Here is a 7113-nt window from a genome sequence, read left to right as displayed (position 1 = left end):
GGTGGGGCGGGGGGAAACCTTTATTTTATTAGGTCTCTTCCCCGGGGCGCGGCTCGGCTGCGGGCCTTAACATTGCCGGCGCAGCTCGGCTGCGGGACGTTTCAGTGCCCGGTGCGGCTCGGCTGCGGGCCTTAACATTGCCGGCGCAGCTCGGCTGCGGGACGTTTCAGTGCCCGGTGCGGCTCGGCTGCGGGCCTTAACATTGCCGGCGCAGCTCGGCCGCGGGACGTTTCAGTGCCCGGTGCGGCTCGGCCGCTGGACTTAACATCGCCCGGTGCGGCCGCGGGACGTTTCAGTGCCCGGTGCGGCTCGGCCGCGGGACGTTTCAGTGCCCGGTGCGGCTCGGCCGCTGGACTTAACATCGCCCGGTGTGGCCGCGGGACGTTTCAGTGCCCGGTGCGGCTTGGCCGCTGGACTTAACATCGTCAGCGCTGTTCGGCCGCGGGACGTTTCAGTGCCCGGTGCGGCTCGGCCGCGGGACGTTTCGGTGCCCGGGGCGGCTCGGCCGGGGGGCCTTCCATCCCCTTGCGGGGGCTGTGCGTGTCGTTTGCCTCGGTAGGGGTCGAGCTGCCTGTCCGTGGGTGCGGGGGGAAGAGAGGGGAAGTTTTGTTGCCTCCATCACAGTGAGGGGGTGTTTGGAGTCACTGTGATGGATGTTTGTGTTGGGGTCGGGTGTCCTGTGTTCTTTTCTTTTTGCTGTATTTTGTGTGACTGCTGAAATTTCGCTCGGTGTTGTGCCGAGTGACAATAAAGTGTTGTTATGTTATGTTATGTTATGTTATGTTCACAAGTCTGGTGGACTCCTGGATCGATAGCCTTCCCATCCCCACCCCCACCAACATGAACAATGCCTACTCAGCCCTCTGCAAACTCCTCATCCCCACCCCTACCCCCACCCCCACTAACCCGGACAATGCCTACTCAGCCCTCTGCAAACTCCTGTCAGAAGTGGAGAAGAATGTAAATGCCAGTGCCCCCTTGAGGCCAAGAGCAGAAGCTGGCCAACGGGCTTGTGCCTTGTGACTAAGGTCAGATGACCTTCTAGGGCCAATGTGCCTTGGGACTGAGGTCAGGTGACCTTCTATAAGTTTCCTGGTGAAGGATCAGTAATAAAATCTTCTTACAAGATGTCGGGCGTATATTCATTGTGCTAGCCACAACAGGGTCTTACAGAGGACATTACAATGCCCATGTCACACTTACTGGTTTCAAACTGTGCATCAAGCTCGTCCACTTTGTTCCATATCATACAGTATTACAGAAATTAAGGGGTATCGTAATTTCTGCTGGGAAATAGAGGAGAGGGAGAAGATCAGCCAAAATGTTGATGGCGTGCTCAAAAATGCCTATTACTGCTCCTCAATCTTAGGGCTCATGGTCTAATCACCATTTTCTGTGCTTTGACCAACCTTATTCCAAGCACCAGGTGTTCAGGAAGGAACTGCAGATGCTGTTTTACATCAAAGATAGACACCCAATGGTGGTGTAACTCAGCAGGACAGGCAGCACCCTTGGATGTTCAGATGGTCTGAAGAAAGGCATCGACCCGAAATGTCACCCATTCCTTCCCTCCAGAGATGCTGCCTGTCCAGCTGAGTTTAGTTTAGTTTAGAGATAAAGCACGGAAACAGGCCACCCAAAAAGGTGCCACCCGTTAGGCTGCTTAGGAAGATGAGAACCCATGGTATCAAAAGGCAGATACTAGCATGGACAGCAGGTTGGCTGGATGGCAGAAGACAAAGAGTGGCAATAAAGGGGACCTTTTCAGGTTGGCTGCCAGTGACTAGTGGAGTTCCGCAGGGCTCGGTGCTGGGACCGCTGCTCTTCATGTTGTATATTAATGATTTGGACGATGGGATTGAAGGCTTTGTGCAAAAAGTTTGCGGATTATATAAAAATATGTGATGGGACAGATAGTGTAGCGAAAGCAGGGACGCTGCAAAAGGACTAGGACAGGTTGGGAGAATGGGCAGAGAAGTGGCAGATGGAATATAGTGTAGCAAAGTGTGGAGTCATGCATTTTGGTAGTAGGAATAAAGGTGTAGACTATTTTATAAATGGAGTGAGAATCCAGAAATCAGAGGTGCAAAGGGTGCAGGATTCCCAAAAAATTAATCTGCAAGTCGAATCGGTAGTAAAGAAAGCAAACTCAATGCTAGCATTTATTTCAAGAGGGCATGTATACAAAAATAGGGATGTAATGTTGAGGCTCAAGAAGGCGCTGGTAAGGCCGCATTTGGAATAGTGTGAGCAACTTTGGGCATGAAATCTGAGGATGTGCTGGCTCTGGAGACGGTCCAGAGGAGGTTTACAAGAATGATCCCAGGAATGAGTGGGTTAACCTATGATGAGCGTTTGTCTGCACTGTATGCGCCGGAGTTTAGAAGAACGAGGGGGGATCTCATTGAAACGTACAAAATAGTGAAGGGCCTGGATAGAGTGGATGTGGAGAGGATGTTTCCACTAGTGGGAGAGTCTAGGTCATAGCCTCAGGATGAAAGGACGTTCTTTTAGGAAGGAGATGAGGAGAAATTTCTTTAGTCAGAGGGTGGTGAATCTGTGGAATTCTTTGCCACAGAAGGCTGTAGAGGCCAAGTCAGTGGATGATCCTGCAACTTCTGCATTGTTCCCAGGAATACCTGCCATTGCTATTCCACCGTCTTCCCTGCTAGGGCCTCCTTCCACTCAAATCTGGCCAGCTCATGCCTCTGTAATCCCCTTTACTATACTGTAATACTGACACTTCCGATTTTCCCTTCTCCCTCTCAATTTGCAGAGTAAAACTTATCATATTAGTCCCTTTATCAGATCAGGTTCATTACACAACACTAAATCCAGAATTGCCTTCTCCCTGGTAGGCTCCAGTACAAGCTGTTCTAAGAATCCATCTCGGAGACATAGCCAGGGGGGCTATGTGAGGATGCTGTTCATTGACTTTAGTTCAGCATTCAACACAATAGTCCCCAGCAGACTGGTTGAGAAGCTGCTGGAACTGGGGCTTAGCACCCCTCTGTGTGATGAACATAGGATCCCGCCAGGGTTGCGTCCTTAGCCCCCTACTGTACTCCCTGTACACACATGACTGTGGGGCCAGGTTCAGCTCAAACTCCATCATCAAGTTTGCTGATGACACTGTGGTGGTGGGCCGGATCTCCGACAATGATGAGAAGGCCTACCGGGAGGAGGTGGCTAATTTGGCACTCTGGTGTCAGGACAATAGCCTCCTCTTGAATGTCACTAAAACTAAGGAGCTGATTGTGGACTTTAGAAGGGCAAAACATCCAAGGACGTACACGCCACTGGAGATAAATGGGTCTACTGTGGGAGTCCACATCACAGAGGATCTGACATGGGCAACGCACATTGCCACACTGGTGGGTAAGGCAAAGCAGTGCCTTTACCACCTTAGACAGCTGAGGAAATTCAGAGTGTCTCTGAGGATCCTTCATTGCTTCTACTCTGGGGCTGCATCCTGTCCGGCAACATCACAGTCTGGTATGGGAACAGCTCTGCCCAGGACAGGATGGCCCTGCAGAGAGTAGTGCGTTCAGCAGAACGCACCATGGGAACTACACTCGTCCCCCTGCAGGACCTGTACATCAGGAGGTGCAGATCCAGAGCAAGCAAGATCATGAGTGACCCCTACCACCCCAGTAACGGACTGTTCCAGATGCTACGGTCAGGCAAGCGCCTCCGCAGTCACGCTGTGAAAACGGAGAGGATGAGACGGAGTTTCTTCCCACAAGCCATCAGGACTGGCAACTTTTATAACTCCAGGGACTAAATTTTGTCTACACTATATTAACTTTATTTATATGCTGTAACTGTAATTCTTTTTTGTGCACAATCCGCAGGCATTGCCACTTTCATTTCACTGCACATCGTGTATGTGTATGTGACAAAAACTTGACTTGACTTGAACTCTCTTTCCTGGGGTCCATTACCAACCTGATTTTCCCAGTCTACCTGCATGTTGAAATCTTCCATAACCACCATAGCATTACATTTGCGACATGCCAATTTTAGCTCTTGATTCAACATGCACGCTATGTCGAGGCTACTGTTTGGGCAATGCCCGGGCCCACTCGGCGATGTCCGGGCCCACTCGGCGATGCCCGGGCCCACTCGGCGATGCCCGGGCCCACTCGGCGATGTCCGGGCCCACTCGGCGATGTCCGGGACCACTCGGCGATGTCCGGGCCCACTCGGCGATATCCGGGCCGACTCGGCGATGTCCGGGCCCACTCGGCGATGTCCGGGCCGGAGCGGCGATGTCCGGGCCCACTCGGCGATGTACGGGCCCACTCGGCGATGTCCGGGCCCACTCGGCGAAGTCCGGGCCAACTCGGCGATGTCCGGGCCGGAGCGGCGATGTCCGGGCCCACTCGGCGATGTCCGGGCTGGAGCGGCGATGTCCGGGCCCACTCGGCGATGTCCGGGCCCACTCGGCGATGTCCGGGCCGGAGCGGCGATGTCCGGGCCCACTCGGCGATGTCCGGGCCCACTCGGCGATGTCCGGGCCCACTCGGCGATGTCCGGGCCCACTCGGCGATGTCCGGGCCCACTCGGCGATGTCCGGGCCCACTCGGCGATGTCCGGGACCACTCGGCGATGTCCGGGCCCACTCGGCGATATCCGGGCCGACTCGGCGATGTCCGGGCCCACTCGGCGATGTCCGGGCCGGAGCGGCGATGTCCGGGCCCACTCGGCGATGTACGGGCCCACTCGGCGATGTCCGGGCCCACTCGGCGAAGTCCGGGCCAACTCGGCGATGTCCGGGCCGGAGCGGCGATGTCCGGGCCCACTCGGCGATGTCCGGGCTGGAGCGGCGATGTCCGGGCCCACTCGGCGATGTCCGGGCCCACTCGGCGATGTCCGGGCCGGAGCGGCGATGTCCGGGCCCACTCGGCGATGTCCGGGCCCACTCGGCGATGTCCGGGCCCACTCGGCGATGTCCGGGCCCACTCGGCGATGTCCGGGCCCACTCGGCGATGTCCGGGCCGGAGCGGCGATGTCCGGGCCCACTCGGCGATGTCCGGGCCCACTCGGCGATGTCCGGGCCGGAGCGGCGATGTCCGGGCCCACTCGGCGATGTCCGGGCCCACTCGGCGATGTCCGGGCCGGAGCGGCGATGTCCGGGCCCTCTCGGCGATGTCCGGGCTGGAGCGGCGATGTCCGGGCCCACTCGCCGATGTCCGGGCCCACTCGGCGATGTCCGGGCCCACTCGGCGATGTCCGGGCCCACTCGGCGATGTCCGGGCCCACTCGGCGATGTCCGGGCCCACTCGGCGATGTCCGGGCCCACTCGGCGATGTCCGGGCCCACTCGGCGATGTCCGGGCCCACTCGGCGATGTCCGGGCCCACTCGGCGATGTCCGGGCCCACTCGGCGATGTCCGGGCCCACTCGGCGATGTCCGGGCCCACTCGGCGATGTTCGGGCCCACTCGGCGATGTCCGGGCCCACTCGGCGATGTCCGGGCCGGAGCGGCGATGTCCGGGCCCACTCGGCGATGTCCGGGCCCACTCGGCGATGTCCGGGCCCACTCGGCGATGTCCGGGCCCACTCGGCGATGTCCGGGCCCACTCGGCGATGTCCGGGCCGGAGCGGCGATGTCCGGGCCCACTCGGCGATGTCCGGGCCCACTCGGCGATGTCCGGGCCCACTCGGCGATGTCCGGGCCGGAGCGGCGATGTCCGGGCCCACTCGGCGATGTCCGGGCCCACTCGGCGATGTCCGGGCCCACTCGGCGATGTCCGGGTCCACTCGGCGATGTCCGGGCCCACTCGGCGATGTCCGGGCCGGAGCGGCGATGTCCGGGCCCACTCGGCGATGTCCGGGCCCACTCGGCGATGTCCGGGCCGGAGCGGCGATGTCCGGGCCCACTCGGCGATGTCCGGGCCCACTCGGCGATGTCCGGGCCCACTCGGCGATGTCCGGGCCCACTCGGCGATGTCCGGGCCCACTCGGCGATGTCCGGGCCCACTCGGCGATGTCCGGGCCCACTCGGCGATGTCCGGGCCCACTCGGCGATGTCCGGGCCCACTCGGCGATGTCCGGGCCCACTCGGCGATGTTCGGGCCGGAGCGGCGATGTCCGGGCCCACTCGGCGATGTCCGGGCCCACTCGGCGATGTTCGGGCCCACTCGGCGATGTCCGGGCCCACTCGGCGATGTTCGGGCCCACTCGGTGATGTTCGGGCCCACTCGGCGATGTCCGGGCCCACTCGGCGATGTCCGGGCCCACTCGGCGATGTTCGGGCCCACTCGGCGATGTCCGGGCCCACTCGGCGATGTCCGGGCCCACTCGGCGATGTCCGGGCCCACTCGGCGATGTCCGGGCCCACTCGGCGATGTCCGGGCCCACTCGGCGATGTCCGGGCCCACTCGGCGATGTTCGGGCCCACTCGGCGATGTCCGGGCCGGAGCGGTGATGTTCGGGCCCACTCGGCGATGTCCGGGCCCACTCGGCGATGTCCGGGCCCACTCGGCGATGTCCGGGCCCACTCGGCGATGTCCGGGCCCACTCGGCGATGTCCGGGCCCACTCGGCGATGTTCGGGCCCACTCGGCGATGTCCGGGCCGGAGCGGTGATGTTCGGGCCCACTCGGCGATGTCCGGGCCCACTCGGCGATGTCCGGGCCCACTCGGCGATGTCCGGGCCCACTCGGCGATGTCCGGGCCCACTCGGCGATGTCCGGGCCCACTCGGCGATGTCCGGGCCCACTCGGCGATGTCCGGGCCCACTCGGCGATGTTCGGGCCCACTCGGCGATGTCCGGGCCGGAGCTGTGATGTTCGGGCACACTCGGCGATGTCCGGGCCCACTCGGCGATGTCCGGGCCCACTCGGCGATGTCCGGGCCGGAGCGGTGATGTTCGGGCCCACTCGGCGATGTCCGGGCCCACTCGGCGATGTCCGGGCCCACTCGGCGATGTCCGGGCCCACTCGGCGATGTCCGGGCCCACTCGGCGATGTTCGGGCCGGAGCGGCGATGTTCGGGCCCACTCGGCGATGTCCGGGCCCACTCGGCGATGTTCGGGCCCACTCGGTGATGTTCGGGCCCACTCGGCGATGTCCGGGCCCACTCGGTGATGTCCGGGCCCACTCGGCGAT

This window comes from Rhinoraja longicauda, chromosome 7 (genome assembly GCF_053455715.1).
Source record: "Rhinoraja longicauda isolate Sanriku21f chromosome 7, sRhiLon1.1, whole genome shotgun sequence".
NCBI lineage: Eukaryota > Metazoa > Chordata > Chondrichthyes > Rajiformes > Arhynchobatidae > Rhinoraja > Rhinoraja longicauda.
The sequence above is the reverse complement of the archived record's forward strand: the minus strand, read 5'-3'. Positions refer to the sequence as shown.